Below are 16,563 nucleotides of genomic sequence, written 5' to 3' on the forward strand. Positions count from 1 at the left end.
TTGATAAATATTTTTGCATCTAAAACAGCTAGACGAGTAGTGTTTAAGTAGTTTATATAAATATTTTAGACATTGTTATTTGATATAATATAAATATTTAGAATATCATATTTGTTTAGTAAAAATATAAATCTTATCATTATTTGAACTCAGGTTGTGTCTTATTCTCTTGACTTTCTTGTTTCACTGTAATTTCTAATGTCTAATTTCTAATTTTTGTTAGCAGTTAATTTTGTTAATTAATTACTATTAATTATTGTTAGTTAATTTCTGTTAATTGATGTTATTGCTAGTTAAATATAAAAATAATATAAATATTTGTATTAGTTAATCTCTGTTAATTAATGTTGAACAACTTGATTAAACTGATTTGATAACTATTTTTGCCTCTAAAACAATCAGACGAGTATTGTTTAGGTAGTTTATATAAATATTTTATACATTTTTATTTAATATAATATAAATATTTGGAATATTATATTTGTTTAATGTGAATGCAAATTTTATTGTTATTTTGATTCTTTAAAAAAAATTTGGAGGCGCTGCCCCCCGAACTCCTACTATTAATAGGGGGGCCATTTTTTCCCTCCGCCTCAGGCCCCATAAAACACAGGTACGGCTCTGGGCAGCATTAATCTAGCAACATTTTGAATATTTTGATTTTTCTTGGGAAAGTATGAGGAAGATATCAGCGTGTTTAAAAATAGAAATATATAAAGTGCATATGCATATAAATAAAAGTATAAACAATAGAAAATACCAGAAAGTTATTTTTAAATATTAATCAATATAAAAGCATGAATTTTCAGACGATATTCTGATAATCACTTTTTGAGTACTATATCGGCCTTTGAGAATAGCGCAATAAAATCGTGTGATATTTTCAAAATATGGCCATCATTTGTAACTATGCTAGCTAGTACTATTTTAAATGCCACAGACTGAAAATTTATTTAGCATAATTTCCAGCAAAAGTAGATTGGTCAAGGTAGCATAGACAAGCTATCTTGCTATAAAGTTGAAGCTCCATATTTCATATCATTTAACTCATTTACATCGTATATCAAAACTCATGCATAGATGTACATGAGATTACAGCAACCAATATGACTCCAAATCAGATAAACACTAAAATACATGTATTCCAACAAACAAAATATACAACCATGCATTCACTACAATCTTGGCAATTTCACAACTACAAACAGAAGTGTAACTCAAATTTGTAAGCAACAAACACACAACTATGAACAGCCACATAAGTATGCTAGACTAGTGACTGTTAGCAGTCTGAACTTGATCAGGATAAATGATAGTCCCCACAATCTGTTTGCGCCTTCTGAGTGCAAATCCACATGAGGTAGTCGTTGCAGTAGGTGTAACTTCCTGAGCATGAGATGGGATGGGAATTTCTTCTGAATGACCAGAAATGCATAGTTCACCAGAATCATCTTGCTGCCAGTGCACTTCAACCATGAGCCCCCTAGGGTGCTCTTCTGACTCTGTTCCTGGAATGCCCACAAATCTGGCTCCTTTGGATATCTGCAATACAATAAAAATAAATGGTATTGTTGACTCTCTTTAAAATTTTACAGTAAGGCATCTAATGTTTGTTTTGTGCAACTGGCATCAAAACCATATATTGTACATAGAATAAGCAACTTCAACACTCTAGTGTAAATTTAGATCAAGAACTTTGATTTCTGTACCCCATGTACATCCAAATCCAAGTCCTCGAGTCATTTGAACCTTGAGCTGAGTTAGTCTATGCCTTGGATTAAACTCAACCACAGACTGGTGCCTAATTGAGTTTTCTGAGACAACAGTAATAGAGAAAATATATCATATGTAAAGAGAAAATTGATTATAAACCTCAATTGAAGACCCAGATGATAAGTTCAGAGTCACCAAGTTCCCTTCAGCAGAAGCATACTCTAACTCTGCCTTTTTTGCTATATTCAGGAATACTTCCTCTAGAGTTGTAAGGCCAAGTTGAATATCTGAAACGCCCAACTCTTGTTCTTTCTCTTGTAGCTCTGCAAAGAAGCTCTGTGTCACAGTAAAGAAGAATGTAGTGAGAAGACTGAATGTGAAGAAAGTTGAAAATAAGGTAGCGGTATGGACAGATAATTACAGCCAATAAAGGTTCCTTTTCATGAGGGATGATGAAAGTCAGGAAGGCCTTACTCTCTTCTTTTGGCACTACATCAAGATTCTGCAATTTAATTAATGAAGTAAGCAAAGATTCACGTAAGGACAAAACATCCATTCTTTGTTGAACTTACATATTTGAAAAATTTCTTGACAAGCTCATGTTGGGGTTCACTTGGATTGGAGCGTTCTTTGCCATTTGGAGTATGATTAGGACCACCTCCATATGAACTTACTGTAGCAACATAGCCCGCACCAAAACGCGACTTCAACCTTATTGAAGTTCCTATGCAACACAGATTTCCTCTTGCCATGATTGCTATTCTATCACCTAGAATGTCAGCTTCCTCCGTTGAGTGAGTTGTCAAGATGATTGCACTCTTTTTCTTTGCATCCTCAATGATGTCCCATACATGCCTCCTAGCAATGGGATCCATACCAGTAGTCTGCATGGAGAATGATTGAAATCCAGTATTTAACAACTTAGATTAGATAACTCAGTAGATCCGGTTTAAGTCTAGAACCTGATTATCTTGTGACATGGCCCAACTAGGAGTGTTAAATAAGATGTTTGAGCCGTGTTAAAATACATGTAATCAATATATATATATATATATATATATATATATATATATATATATATATATATATATATATATATATATTCAATCATACCCGATAAGGGTATTCCTGTAATTCTGCCCAATAGGGGCATTGTAGTCTTTTTTTGTTTTTGTTTTTCTTATTCTCCTTTTTCTTTCTTTTATTTTTGGTTTTCTGTTTCCTAAAATGTATTTAATGCATTCACATTGGGGGTCCCAACTAAGAGTCGTTGGGCCCCCAACGGTCACAATTGTGACCGTTGGGAGCCCAACGACACCTTGTTGGGCCTCCCAATGTGGTCTCTCTCTCTCTTACTTTTCTCCCTCTCTCTCACTCCTCCTTGCCTATAAATAAGTGGGGTCTCCCCCTTTGTATTGTATGGCTTCTTGAAGCCCTTTCTTGCATTTATAAGAATTTATGTTTGCAAGCCATTGTTGGCTTTTGTGTATGTCCTTTTTGGACTTGTTCTTTGCTTTCTATATGTGAATGTCCATTGTTGGACATTATTTTTATTTCTGCATATTTCATACAACTAGCTATATTTTTCATATTGTATTTCTCTTTCTTGGTTTGTTTTCTTGAGTTTAAAATGGAAGGAGAACAAAAGATTGATCTCTCCTTCAAACTTAATGGTTCAAACTACATGATGTGGGCCACCGCCATAAAGAACAACCTCAAGGGTAAAAAGCTTTGAGGATACGTCATGGGCACTATTCCGGAACCGCAACTCCAACTCACCAAGATGAATGGTGATCAAGAAAAGGCTCTTGAAGAAAATGCCCGCATGAAGGCCATTGAAGATCGCCAATCTAAAGTGAAAGATTAGAAAAGCAAGCATGCAAAAATTCTTGCTTGGTTCATGAACAATGTGGAGCTTAAAATTTGTGCCAACATTGCTAAATTTTGGATGACAAATGAAGCATGGTTCTTTATGAAATGTATGTATACTCAAAAAGAAATTGCTCGTCAATTCTTTCTCCAAGAAAAAATCTGGACTATTAAGTAAGGAGAAATGAGTGTAAGAGATTACTTTAACACCCTTGGACCCTTATGGGATGAGCTATCTCTACTAGAACCAAAATGGGTTTCTAGTGAAGATGTGGAACTAAGAGAAGAACAAATGGAAAAAGAATACTTTTTTCAATTTCTACATGGGCTTAGGCCCGAATATGAACAAGTTAGATCTTCCCTACTTCATAGATCTAAGCCTCTTCCTTTGGAAGATGTCATAGCCAAAATATACCAAGAAGAAACTCGTCTTGGCATGATTAAAGGAGGAGATGAAGTTTTGGCCGTGTCTAAACCCGACAATCATATGAAAGCCTATAAGCCTCCACACTTTAGGAGGCAAAATAACTATAATGACAACTATAGAAAAGCTATTTGCCATCATTGCCAAGAACCGGGTCATATAAGACCTAATTGCTCTAAGCTAAATGAAGCACCAAAAAGTAAGGTCACCTCCGTTGAAGAAATTACTCAAAAGAAGGAGGAGACTATCAAAGGGAAGGAGTCCTTCTCTCTTGCTTAACTATCGGAAGCACTTCAAATTTTACTCAAATCGCCATCAACTTTGGGTGCCGCCATAGCTTCTTCTTCTCCTTCAGGTATGTCTTCTTGGATTCTTGATTCAGGAGCTTCCTTTCATATGACCCCTCTTGAAAATGGGCTTTCCGATTTATGTAATAACTCTAAAAACTCTTATGTTTCAACCGCCGATGGTACATCTTTACATGTAAAAAGTTTTGGAACTTTAAATTTTTCCAAAGATTTCTTTGTGCCAAACGTAAGAGTGGTACCTCAACTTAATTTAAATCTCCTTTTGTATCTCAAATATGTGATCATGGATGTGAAATCTCCTTCTCAACTAAGGATTGCTCTATACAGGATCTCCGGTCCGGGAAGCAGATTGGGCAAGGCCATAGGAGGAAAGATCTCTATTACATGAGCAACTTGAAACTTCCCACTAACTCTTTTTGTAATCATGTCCAAGATAAAAAATATTGAAACTTGGCACCAAAAACTTGGACATCCAAGTTTCTCAAAAATGTACTTTCCTTTTGGAAAGAAATTTTGTAATGAGAAACATTTTGTTTGCAAGAATTGTATTCTTGAAAAAATGAAATCCACTCCTTTTCTAATTAGAACTTTTGTGTCCAAAAGACCTTTTGAGTTAGTCTATTCAGACGTTTGGAGCCCTTCTCCGGTCATATCGAAAGGAGGATACTCCTATTATGTTACTTTCATTGATGACTACACTAGATATGTGTGGATCTATTTTATCAATTTAAAATCCGAAGTCTGTGACTTCTTCAAGAAATTTCATATGATGGTCAAAAATCAATTTTCAAGTAATATCTCTATTCTTAGATCCGATTCGGGTGAAGAGTATTTATCAAATGAATTTTAAAATTATTTGAAAACAAATGGAATTTGTCATCAAAGATCATGTCCTAGGACTCTTCAACAAAATAGTCTAGCCGAAAGAAAGGAAAGACACATTTTGGAAACTACTAAGACACTTCTTATTTCCAAATAAATTCCAAAAAGTTATTGGGCCGAAGCCGCTTTAACTTCAACTTACTTGATAAATAGAATGATATCTTCATCCTTACAAAATACATCTCCATATGAAAAATTATTTGAAAGAACACCCGATTTCAATAGATTAAGAATTTTTGTGTGTAAATGTTTTGTCCTTACACATAAAAGAGATAAATTATCTTCTAAAGCTATTGAATGTGTTTTCTTAGGATATGAAGAAAATCAAAAGGGTTTTAGATGCTTCGACCTTAAAAATAACAAACTATATGTATCTAAAGATGTAACCTTTTTAGAAAATAAAATTGGTTTTGAGAAAACTAAAGATATTGACGAAAGCGAATATGCTTTATTATTTGATCTTCTCTCTCAAGAAGATGTGACTCCTCAAGAAGAGGAAATCTCTAATGATTTGTTGAATGTTCTAGAGGATATTCCTCTTAACAATGTTGAAAATGAAATTTTTTTTTTGAGATAAAATAAAAAATGACTACAATTATTAATAAAAATCTATTTCATATGGACAAATCAAATTATTTGCTGCAGTTAGGACTGGGCTAAAAAAATGGATAAAAATCTATTTCATATGGAATCAGGGTTGGGCTTTAAAAAAAAAATGTAACTGTTTCGAGAGGCAGGACTGAGCTACAACCCAGTCCTGCCCCCCCTGCTCCGCCTATGTGGGCATAGTCATCTATACTCATTCGAAGATGTGTTGTGACAACAAAAGCGCAATCTATATCGCAAGCAATCACACCTTCCATGAGCGTACTAAACACATCGAGATAGACTGCCACTACGTTCGTGATGAATACCTAAGAGGAACCATAGCACTGCCTTACGTTACATCCGAGTACCAGTTAGCGAACTTCTTCACTAAAGCCCTTGCTGCTCCTCATTTTATGTTCCTTCTCAACAAGCTTTCGGTTATATCCCCGTGAAGCTTGAGGGAGGGTGTTAAAATATGTGTAATCAATATATATATATATATATATATATATATATATATATATATATATATATATATATATATATTCAATCATACCCGATAAGGGTAATCCTGTAATTCTGCCCAATAGGGGCATTGTAGTCTTTTTTTTGTTTTTGTTTTTCTTATTTTCCTTTTTCTTTCTTTTATTTTTTGTTTTCTTTTTCCTTAAATGCATTTAATGCATTCACATTGGGGGTCCCAACTAAGAGTCGTTGGGCCCCCAACGGTCACAATTGTGACCGTTGGGAGCCCAACGACACCTTGTTGGGCCTCCCAATGTGGTCTCTCTCTCTCTCTCTCTCTCTCTCTCTTACTTTTCTCCCTCTCTCTCACTCCTCCTTGCCTATAAATAAGTGGGGTCTCCCCCTTTGTATTGTATGGCTTCTTAAAGTCCTTTCTTGCATTTATAAGGATTTATGTTTGCAAGCCATTGTTGGCTTTTGTGTATGTCCTTTTTGGACTTGTTCTTTGCTTTCTATATGTGAATGTCCATTGTTGGACATTGTTTTTATTTCTGCATATTTCATTACAGTCCAATGATTGAATTGGTGCAGCAACTAAACTCAAAATTCTATCTTGTTAAGCTTTCAGCTTAGAGATACATCATAAATATCTTGAATTTGAAAGTGTTTATTAAAATATTCACTTATTTATGTGTGTCTATTGGATCTATGACTGCATGTTTTGAATGAAAAATTTATTTCCATTTATCCTCCCATACCGATGGATGATGATGATCAAATTTTATTGGCTCAAAAAGAAGGAATGAAATTAGAAAAAGTTATTCTCTAAGGAATGATCAAATCTAAAATGGAATTCAAGTATGCCAATGTCTACTTACTGGTTCATCAAGAAAAACCAACTTTGGGTCCCCTATAAGTGCTATGGCAACACTAAGCCGGCGTTTCATCCCTCCACTAAAGCTCATAACTCTAACTTTGGCAGAATCAGTGAGCCTTGCTTCTGTTAATGATCTTTCTACAATCTGCATATAGAAAATACAGAATAACATAAAATAACTTATTGAGACATCTAGGCAAATTTACCATGTTGTGTACCGATTTGATTGAAGCAGGAGGTAGGCCTTTAATTCTAGCAAAGAGTTCCAGATGCTCTTGGGGTGATAAAGTATCCCATAGTATATCAAACTGAAGATCACAATATATTTTCAGAACAATACAGACATTTATTAGAGGAACCATTTTTAACTTGGAGAAATTGGCGTTTAGAATAAGTTCTTATAAACAGGAAGACAGATAACCTGAGGACAAACTCCTATCATCTTCCTGATTGAGGACGTCCCAGCAGAGCTTTGGATGGAATGTCCATATATGATCGCTGGTAAATCATTCACAAAGTTGAGTATAAACTTTAAATATTTACCACTGACAATTAATTATTAAACATTGACCTTGCAAAGGCATAAACAGATTAGAATTATCCATTACCATCTCCACCAGTTACTGGTGTAGTGCCAGTCAAGCAATTTATAACAGTAGTTTTGCCAGCTCCATTGGGTCCTAGGAGACAAAATAGCTGGTCTTTTGCAAAGTTCAACCAGAGACCCTGAAAATAATTTTGTGGACAAAGTATGAGAATAATGAAAAAATTGTACATTGAATTACCTTACTTAAATAGCTGCAGTTGCACATATTGTAGCTCACATATCCCTATAATTTGGATGCATCATTTCAAGACTATGATCAGGAACTTGCATGCATACCTAAACAGCATGGTGTGCTATAGATCTTCTACATTTACAACATCCTAGCCTTTTGCCATGATACGACTTACTAAGGCCTCGAACTTGAATGGCTACATTTGAATCAACTGCATTATCAATTACTTGTTGTCTTACTGCATCCTCTTCAGCAAGAACATCCTCATCATCTGGACTATCATCACTTGAGTCTGGTGCAGGATTCATGCAACTGCAAAATCCCCCTTCTGAAAAGTAAAAAGATCAAAGATGGTAATGTATTGTTTAATCACCAAACTTCAAGAACACAGAATAGTTCTTCAACATAGAGATTGCAGATGAATCAGAGGCTTAGATGAGCCCAACTGTTGACTAAGGGCATATCTCATCCCATACAAGTTGCACAAAGTCACCTGGACATGGCATCAGAACAATTGTGCTGACACGTGATTCTGGTGGCTCAATTTTTCTCAATATTTGGTTCTTCACAAATCAAGTAAAGTATGGTTGCACTTTTATAAGCTAAAAAGCACAGGGTTGCAAGAAAACACACTGAAAGGTTAACAGCCTTAAGTACCTATTGCTTTGCTGCCTCCTCTCCCTGTCCAGTATGAAGGTTGCAGAAAGTAAAACCAAGGCTTCCTCACACCATATGGATTTGGAAAGACATTGTCAAAGTAGATTGTAAGAATGAACCAAAAAAGGAATGTTGATACAAGCCATTTCAGAATGCCATCCTGCGAAAAAAGGTATGTACATTGGTTTAAAGAAAAGTAATGCTCCTATTTCATGATGGTGCAGGAAATACACGGTGTTTGAGAATACAGTTGGTGAATGTTGCCAAGCAGTTTGATTAGATATGTGACATCTTAGCACCATTAAGAATCCCAATCTGCTATGTTGGTCATTGGTTTACACTTACAACCTGCATAGCTATTCCCCTACATGACTGATTCACAGTCAATATTCTGGCTTGCATGCGGCGCCTGGCACTTTCGTGTGTAAGATTTGTGTTCAAACAATCATTACTCTGTATGTGTGTATGTACAGAACCCCAAAATTCATAGTTTCACACTCATTGCGTTATAGCCTTTAAAGATTCTTTATCTTAATAAAATTATATTTATGGTATGATTGCAAAAGCTGCTAGTAGTCAATGCAAATGCAAGCATATTTTTGTAAGCAATCATGATGTAGAGAGTACGCTTAGCAATCTTTATGATAATTATGAGCTTTATAAATATTAATTAGGATAAAGAGAGCACAAATATTTTATCATGAAGTTTACCAAGTTAATGTACAGTCAGGATCTGCTTCTGGACACTTTGCACGATCGGACCAGCTAACTCCTGTGTCAAGAGGGGTGGCTGTTGCATCTCCGAGTTGCTTAAGGGCTTCAGCAAGGAGATTTGGAGAGAAGAAGGACCATATAACCCGAGCTAGTTTTGGTAAACCCAGACGATATGGAAATCCAAAATTTGTCATATTCTGCACATAAATTCATAAATTCTAAGTATACTTACAGTGAACAATGGCCCAACTCAACCTTAGCCCAAGTCAAGAATCAGGAGAATCCGAAAACTCATAATCAGATTAACTGTGCGTTTCTCAAGGCAGGTCACACACGATCAGTGCAGACTGCAGAGATGGACTGCAATCTGAGCTACATCAGGTGGCTCAGTACAAGGTGCTGATGCCTTCACTCAAGGTCTATGTGGGATCCTATTTGATTCACAAACTAAATATATACATACTACATACTACTTACCTTCATGAAAAATTACATACCTGAGTTACAAAGCCAACGATAAAGATGTATAAGCCGATACTATTGGCGGAGGATGACTTGTTGATAAATGTAGAAAACATGAAGGCAAGTCCGACCTGTGAAAAACTGGTCACGTAAGAAGCAAACATCATGCCAGAAAAAAAAGATAAAATTGAATGATCACTGAGTTGGAAATCAAAATGAAATGGGTGATCCTGCCCTTAGACCATGTTCACACAAAGTTGCACAACGAGTCAGCCAAGTTAAAATGCCTACTGAGTTAAGACTCAAGTACAATGTTGTAGGTGCCAGATTGTATGCATCCAATTCATAATGGATCTAATTGCAGATCCACAAAGCCAAGTCAGTTTAAACTTTAAACCAGCCTAAAACACCACTTATTTAATTTTCAAAGATTAGATTGATTTCTAACTCCTTTTCCTGTTCAGTTGATGTTTTAAGAAGAAATAACAAACAAACAAAATTCCATCATCTTTTGTATTTATCCAACTTTTTTCAGGCTATTTGCATTTTACAAATTCAATGCCCCTAACCTGTGCTACAACATTGCTTGAGTGGGCGAGGACATTTGCTTAAAAATATTAGTAAGATTTGAGTCACAAGCTAGGATTGATTAATCTGTTTGGAGGCTGGTAGTTGGGGTAGGAGTTGAGTATTTGGGATGGAGTTGGTTCAAACTTCTCTGGTGGCGGTTGTTTAACAAAAAAAAGGTCTTGAGCAAATCAATTGAGAGTTGAGGAGATAGTTTAGGATGTTCTCTGCATATGCACGCAAAAACAGAGCTTGGAATTTTGCCAACTCCAGGAGTTGGAGGCATTTCATTGTCCCATACTCCCAAATCCCTCCCACAGTCCCACTCCAAGATCCCAACAATGTCGACTAAGTCCATACCTAAGTCTATGCAAAACTTCCACTAATATTAAGTTGGATTGAGTAGTCTCATTCTCATTTCCAACTAGGCTGAGCTAGAAAGACATGCATAAGCTTACCATATTGATTTGGAAAAGGAAGAAGAGGAGGAATACAATTCCAAAACTGTTCTTGAGAAAAAACTGCAGTTGAAACATCATGCCAAAGAGTACTAGGAGAAGTGATGACAAAAATGTCAGGCAGAGCTCCCACACCAGCCAAGACAACCAATGGGCAGAATCATAGAGACCCATAATGGTGAGTTCCTGCATTGTTTTAACATGGCTAAGGTAAGCATTGGCATCCTTGACAAAAGTTTAATCTTGCAAATTAAACAATGCCAAAATCTAGGAAATAGTTGGAAGCATATGCCTCCACTTGAACCAGTTGGAAAGGCTGATGAATTTACTAATGTTTCATTATGTAGTTCATATTATAATTGCATGTATGTATCAGCTAATGTGGACCATGCTTGAGTTCAGCAATTCATGCCATCAGATCCGGGAAACCAATACCTGTCTAAGCTTGAGATCCTTTTCGCCGACCAAAATGCGAATCGGAAACTCGAAACCAAACAGTGCTGCTGCAAGAAAAAATGTTCCTGAACTTCCAACAGCAGAAAAAATGGCTAATGCAGGGTGTGCAAATTCTTTGAGCCCAACAGTCCAGCTGAAGCTCTCATCTGCATAGCCATGCACGTAGTCATGTATTAGTTGCAATACATGGTAAAAAGCAAACACTAGACATAAATGCATACATAGTTCGTCTCATTTAAGTATTCTCAACACATTGACCTTAGAGGGTGTGAAGAACCAAGTTAAATCAATCCACCCTACATTTTATATTTGCTATGAAGATAAAACATAAAGGGTTTGGGCAACACATCCCCATGAAGATTCTAGACTTCTAGTCCTAGCCCGGTGCTTGCCTTCAACATCTTGTAATTTTTCTGAGAAGAAACTGAAAATCAGACACTAATGAAACAACACATAACATGCACACACATACAAATTTTTTTTTAAGATACACATATTAATATATATTGAAAATGTTTTATTCACCAAAAGAACAAATTAAAAAAAAAAATTTATTATAAGTTTTTGTTCTTACGAAGAAAAGCCCAACAACATGATTAGCAAAGCCACATGTACTGGCCTCGCAAAGCCTGATCACACTGCTCAACTGCACAATACAGTGACATTACGTCATTTAACACAAAAAGTGGTGCCATAAATTCACCTAACTTTATTAGGGGTAATGTTTGCTACCCTCGTAAGGTAGCCCTTAGCGGAAAAAGGCAATATTTTTTATTTTTTTCGTTGTTTTTTGCACATCCGACCCTTCAGATGTGATCTACATTTTAAGTAACTGGTCTTTGGATCATGCTTTTTCTGATGTATATGTCAGATTTAACAAGGGTTGAAAAATCAACAGCCTACAATGTACCACAATTTTAAGCTTCAAACAAACACATTTTTACTTTTAAAAATTATGATCCAAGGGTTGGTTCCTACTATTTTGACCATGCTGAACACAGATTTGGTCAAAACAACCTCCCTCTATGAGTTATAACTAGGGGGTTCTTTACCGACCAGGGCAACAAAATACAATTTTTTTACCGTTTTGAAATAACTATGGTCTAGCTAGTTCGATTCCACTCATCCCCAACGTCATCCCTCATCTTTCTACCCCTTTTAAATCTTATAATGCAAGTACTTTTGATCAAATTTGACCTTATAAATGGATTCAGCATAGTCGATTTAATGAGAATCGACCCTTGTATGGTTTTTTTGGTTAAAAATATGATTTTCCAAATCACAAAATTTTGTGTTTTGTGAAACATTGATTTTTGAATCCCAAAAACATCCTGCACACAAGTCAGATTTTGGCAATTTAAATACCGATCTTCAATAAATGAATAATGTAGATCACATCAATGAAATCCAAAGAAGGGGGATGAAGATACAGATGACATAGGGGATAAGTGGAACCGATCTGCTATGTCCATCACCACTATTCAGTGTGCAAACTGTGGTGCCAACCAAAAAGTGCTGATGCCATCGTTGCACAAAGATGAAGGCCACCAACCATAGTGATCTCAAACATGGAAAATTTGCATTCACAGGCATGATTGAAGGGGTCCCAAAGGGATTTGGGGCAGTGAGATGAAACCTAGGCTGCTAGACTGAAGTGTGGCGACTCTCTGAGGGCAAGGTGTACACCCATGGAGTTTTAGGCTGCCAGGACAACAACAGTAAGTACGACAAGCAGAGCCTGTGCTGCTAGGTATCTGGTCCTGGGGTTGGTTTCTCCATGTAAATATAAAAAAAGGTCTGATTGAAGGGCTTTTTTTCTTTTTGTGGGTCTGTTCACCAAGTTGAAATTTCCTATAAAATCTTCACCATGAAAAAAATGTACCTCCAATAAGCGACCTGGCTATCTCACGCTCTGCAGCAATTTGAAGTGGGATTTGGAACTTGAAAGTTGGGTCCTCAAAATTCCAATTCTTAGCCACAGTGGTTGAGTTGGTCTGAATCCCATAACTAATAACTGTGGAGTTTCTCTCAAAGAAGTGCAAAGCTCCGGGGCAATGCATGGGGTTACTTTCCAGCCACTCGTCAACTTCTGCTGGAGTTGTAAATGATTTGACCTGCACCAATCAAAGCAGTAAACTGAATCTCTTCTCTTTTGAAAAAAAGTATATCTGGAGCACAGTGACAAATATAGAGAGATTTATGAAAATCTCGCGATAATATTGAGAGAAATTGCCTGAAAGTTTAAAATGGCAATTTCTCGCGACATTTTCAAAATCTTGCGAGATTTATGAAAAAAACATAAATACCACGATTTAAACACGATATTTACGTTTTAAACGGCTATTTATCATGAAAAAAACGTGTATTTTTATTTCAAAATATTTTTTATTAATATTTTCTTATAAAAAACAAATTATATATTTTTAATTTATTTTTTTATTGCCGAAAAAAATGCAAGATTTATGAAATTTTTTCAATTTCTCACGAGTTTTTGAAAAATGAGAAATTGCCGTTTAAAACGTTTGTCATTATGATCTGGAGTTCAAGGAAAGGATTCAAGGGGCGTGTGTTTCATGCCTTTCCTATGAAAAAGGCCAAGGCCTTATTTCATAGGAAGAAACAAACATTGAAACCCACATAATAAATGCCAAAAATACATATTTCCTATCAAAATGAGTTCGCACCTCCCTCCATGGGAGAGCACTTTCACTCCTGGCATCCCTTTCCCTTGGGTGGAGGCAAGTTAAATTCTGTCGTACTAACTTTGCAACTTCATGAACTTGCTAATGTTTCGAATTATGTCCACATGATACCATAATCGATCAGTCTTTTAACATAAGGAAGCGTCCTTGCGAAAAAACCGAATTTCCTTGATTTTCAAATATCCTACCAATAGTGGGAAGTCTCAAAAACTAGGAAATTATACCCATTTTAAACCACATCCATACTGGTACTGCTGAAGGCTCAATAGAACTTGGATGTCTAGAGTTTCAAACAGTACCAAGGATTTTGAAAGTAGTCTTCAGTATCCGGTCCATACACATTAATTTCAAGTATCTGTTGGACATGGGAAGATCTATATATCATACTTGGGACTATCATTTAAAAAAAAAAGTGGTGCAATAACATGCATTCTATAGATGTAGTACCTTATCAGAAGGAATAGGCCTTCCAGGATTGTTTTTCATGATCTTATCAACGATCGACGATATCTTCGCGCTTCCGTTCCCGCTCCATACGAAATCGAAACACGGGATCCTAATCCCTATCTTCTCTTCGCATTCAGGGATCGGTGGAGAGACCAAAGGAGGAGGATCGAGAACATTTTCATAGTAGGTGGTCGAAGACAGCCTTGATTTGTAGGCCTGTTGGGTGCAGAAGATGAGGAAGATGAAGATGAATGAGGACATGAGCACAAGGGAAGTGGCTCTCTTCTTCCTCCATGAGAGCAGGAAGTTTTTCTTTAGGAGACCTACAAACTGCTGCAAGAACAAAGGAAACCCTTCTAAGTTCATCTCTCTCTAAAACTGTGTTGCTTTCTTTCTGCAATGGTGTTATTCTTAAGGTGGTCAGAGAGTGGAATTTGTGCTTGTGGGGGAGGCAACAGGTTGAAATGAACCAGTTGACTAAGGAAAATTTAAACTGAGGAAAGATTACAAAAATGCCATTTGCATGCTCCAAATCTACTCAAGTAGCTAGTACCTGAATTTGATGCACCAAGTTCAGACTGGACCCAATGCTTACATAGGCCAGGTCTCACTGATATGGAAGTAAAGAACATGGACTCAGGTGGTTCCTGATACTGATACAACCCTTCTTGGGGAGGGGTCCTGGTCTGTATCAGAGTCAGAAATTGGATGAAACCCTAGGCTTCCATTGCATGATGCAACCAAGAATGGTCGCCCCAAGCGGCTTTGGCGTAGTGGGGTGGGGCCTTGGCTGCTAGACAGGCAGTCAAGGTTCGATTTCCATGGGCATTGCCCCTCTGCGCAAGCCAATGCATAGCATAGGCCCCGGGGGCAGGGTTCCTAGCCTCAGAGTTTTACGCTGTCGGCATGGCGCACGACCAAGTCTTCCTGCCGGGTGTGGTTTCTTCGGGTTATAAATCCAAAAGAAAAGAAAAGAAAAAGAAAACCAAGGATGGTTGGTTCGGACCCTACTGACGGATCTAGAATGGAAATATGTAAAGTGGGTCTTGGTCTGGTTGGTCATTTGTATCCAGAACAAGATCCAAATAAGCTTGCTGCTGATTTATAAAACTCTGCTGCGACACTCAAGACTTGGTTCTGTGTCCTTTAGCTTTAGTGCAAAGCACAACTGCAATATGGCGAGTAATACAATGTAGGAAGCCCAATCACTCCATGTGGTGACCTTCACTCTATCAAACACTTGTTCTTTTGCGCGGAAAATTGATAAAAGAGAGTCTTTAAGTATATATAAACATGTTATTCTAGTAGAGAAAGTTTTGAAATCCAAGAGCAATTTTTCTTTTTTTTTGTTTTTCAAACACTAGAATTCACATAAAATAGAGGAAAATATACACGATTCGGTGAGAGTAATGTTAGCATTTGAAGTCAATCGCATCATTGGTGGACCATATAAGTACTTAATTGTTCTTCAAGATGCATCCTTTTTCTCTCTCTTCCACTAAGTCAATGGCATCCTCATCTAAGAATTCCACGTCTAAGAGACTAAGGTGCACACGTTCTTTGGGAATAGGGGTATCAACGGGTCAGGTTTGGTTCGAAACCAGGTGAAACCAGACTGACCAGGTGAAACCAGGTGGTCAGAGTCTTAGGTATGGCAGGCTGAGCCAGCACGATCAGGTCTTTGTATTGGGTGTGTTTTTTTAGGATTATAAATTTTTAAAAAAAAGTGCTTAGAGTCTAATTAAACAATGAAATAATAAACATTTTACCAATGGTGAGTTCTTGCTACGTCCCAAACAGAGTAAATTAATGTAACTATGAGATAGAAGTGCAATTGAAACAAGTATGTGGTATGAGACAGAAGGCGATCGCACAATTTTTATATGAAGATGACACTACATAGAGAATTTATCAATTTAAAAACATCACTAATTGGGGACTTTTCTGTGGGTGTCCTTTATAGGCTACGTCACTCACCCACGGTTTACTACCCAGGGTCCAGGAGGGAGGCCCATTAAGCGACCCATTCCTAGGTAGTTTCTTCATCATAAAAAAAAAAAGAAAAAAAAAGAAAGCCATGCTACGTATGTTTAAATTTTATAGAATATATATTACTGGCTTTATCAACATACTTTAACGAGTTTGACACTTAGAAGCCAAGTAACGATTTTCAAATTCCGTTTTATTTTATTTTT

The 16,563-nt window shown here is 36.7% G+C and overlaps 1 pseudogene; it reads right to left on the reverse strand.

Moving 5' to 3' along the window:
- Positions 1-1,272: 1,272 nt before the first annotated feature.
- On the reverse strand, positions 1,273-14,734 carry LOC149833713 (ABC transporter A family member 2-like; annotated as a pseudogene).
- Positions 14,735-16,563: the final 1,829 nt, after the last annotated feature.

This window comes from Nuphar pumila, chromosome 6 (assembly GCF_984573655.1).
Source record: "Nuphar pumila chromosome 6, dmNupPumi1.hap1.1, whole genome shotgun sequence".
NCBI lineage: Eukaryota > Viridiplantae > Streptophyta > Magnoliopsida > Nymphaeales > Nymphaeaceae > Nuphar > Nuphar pumila.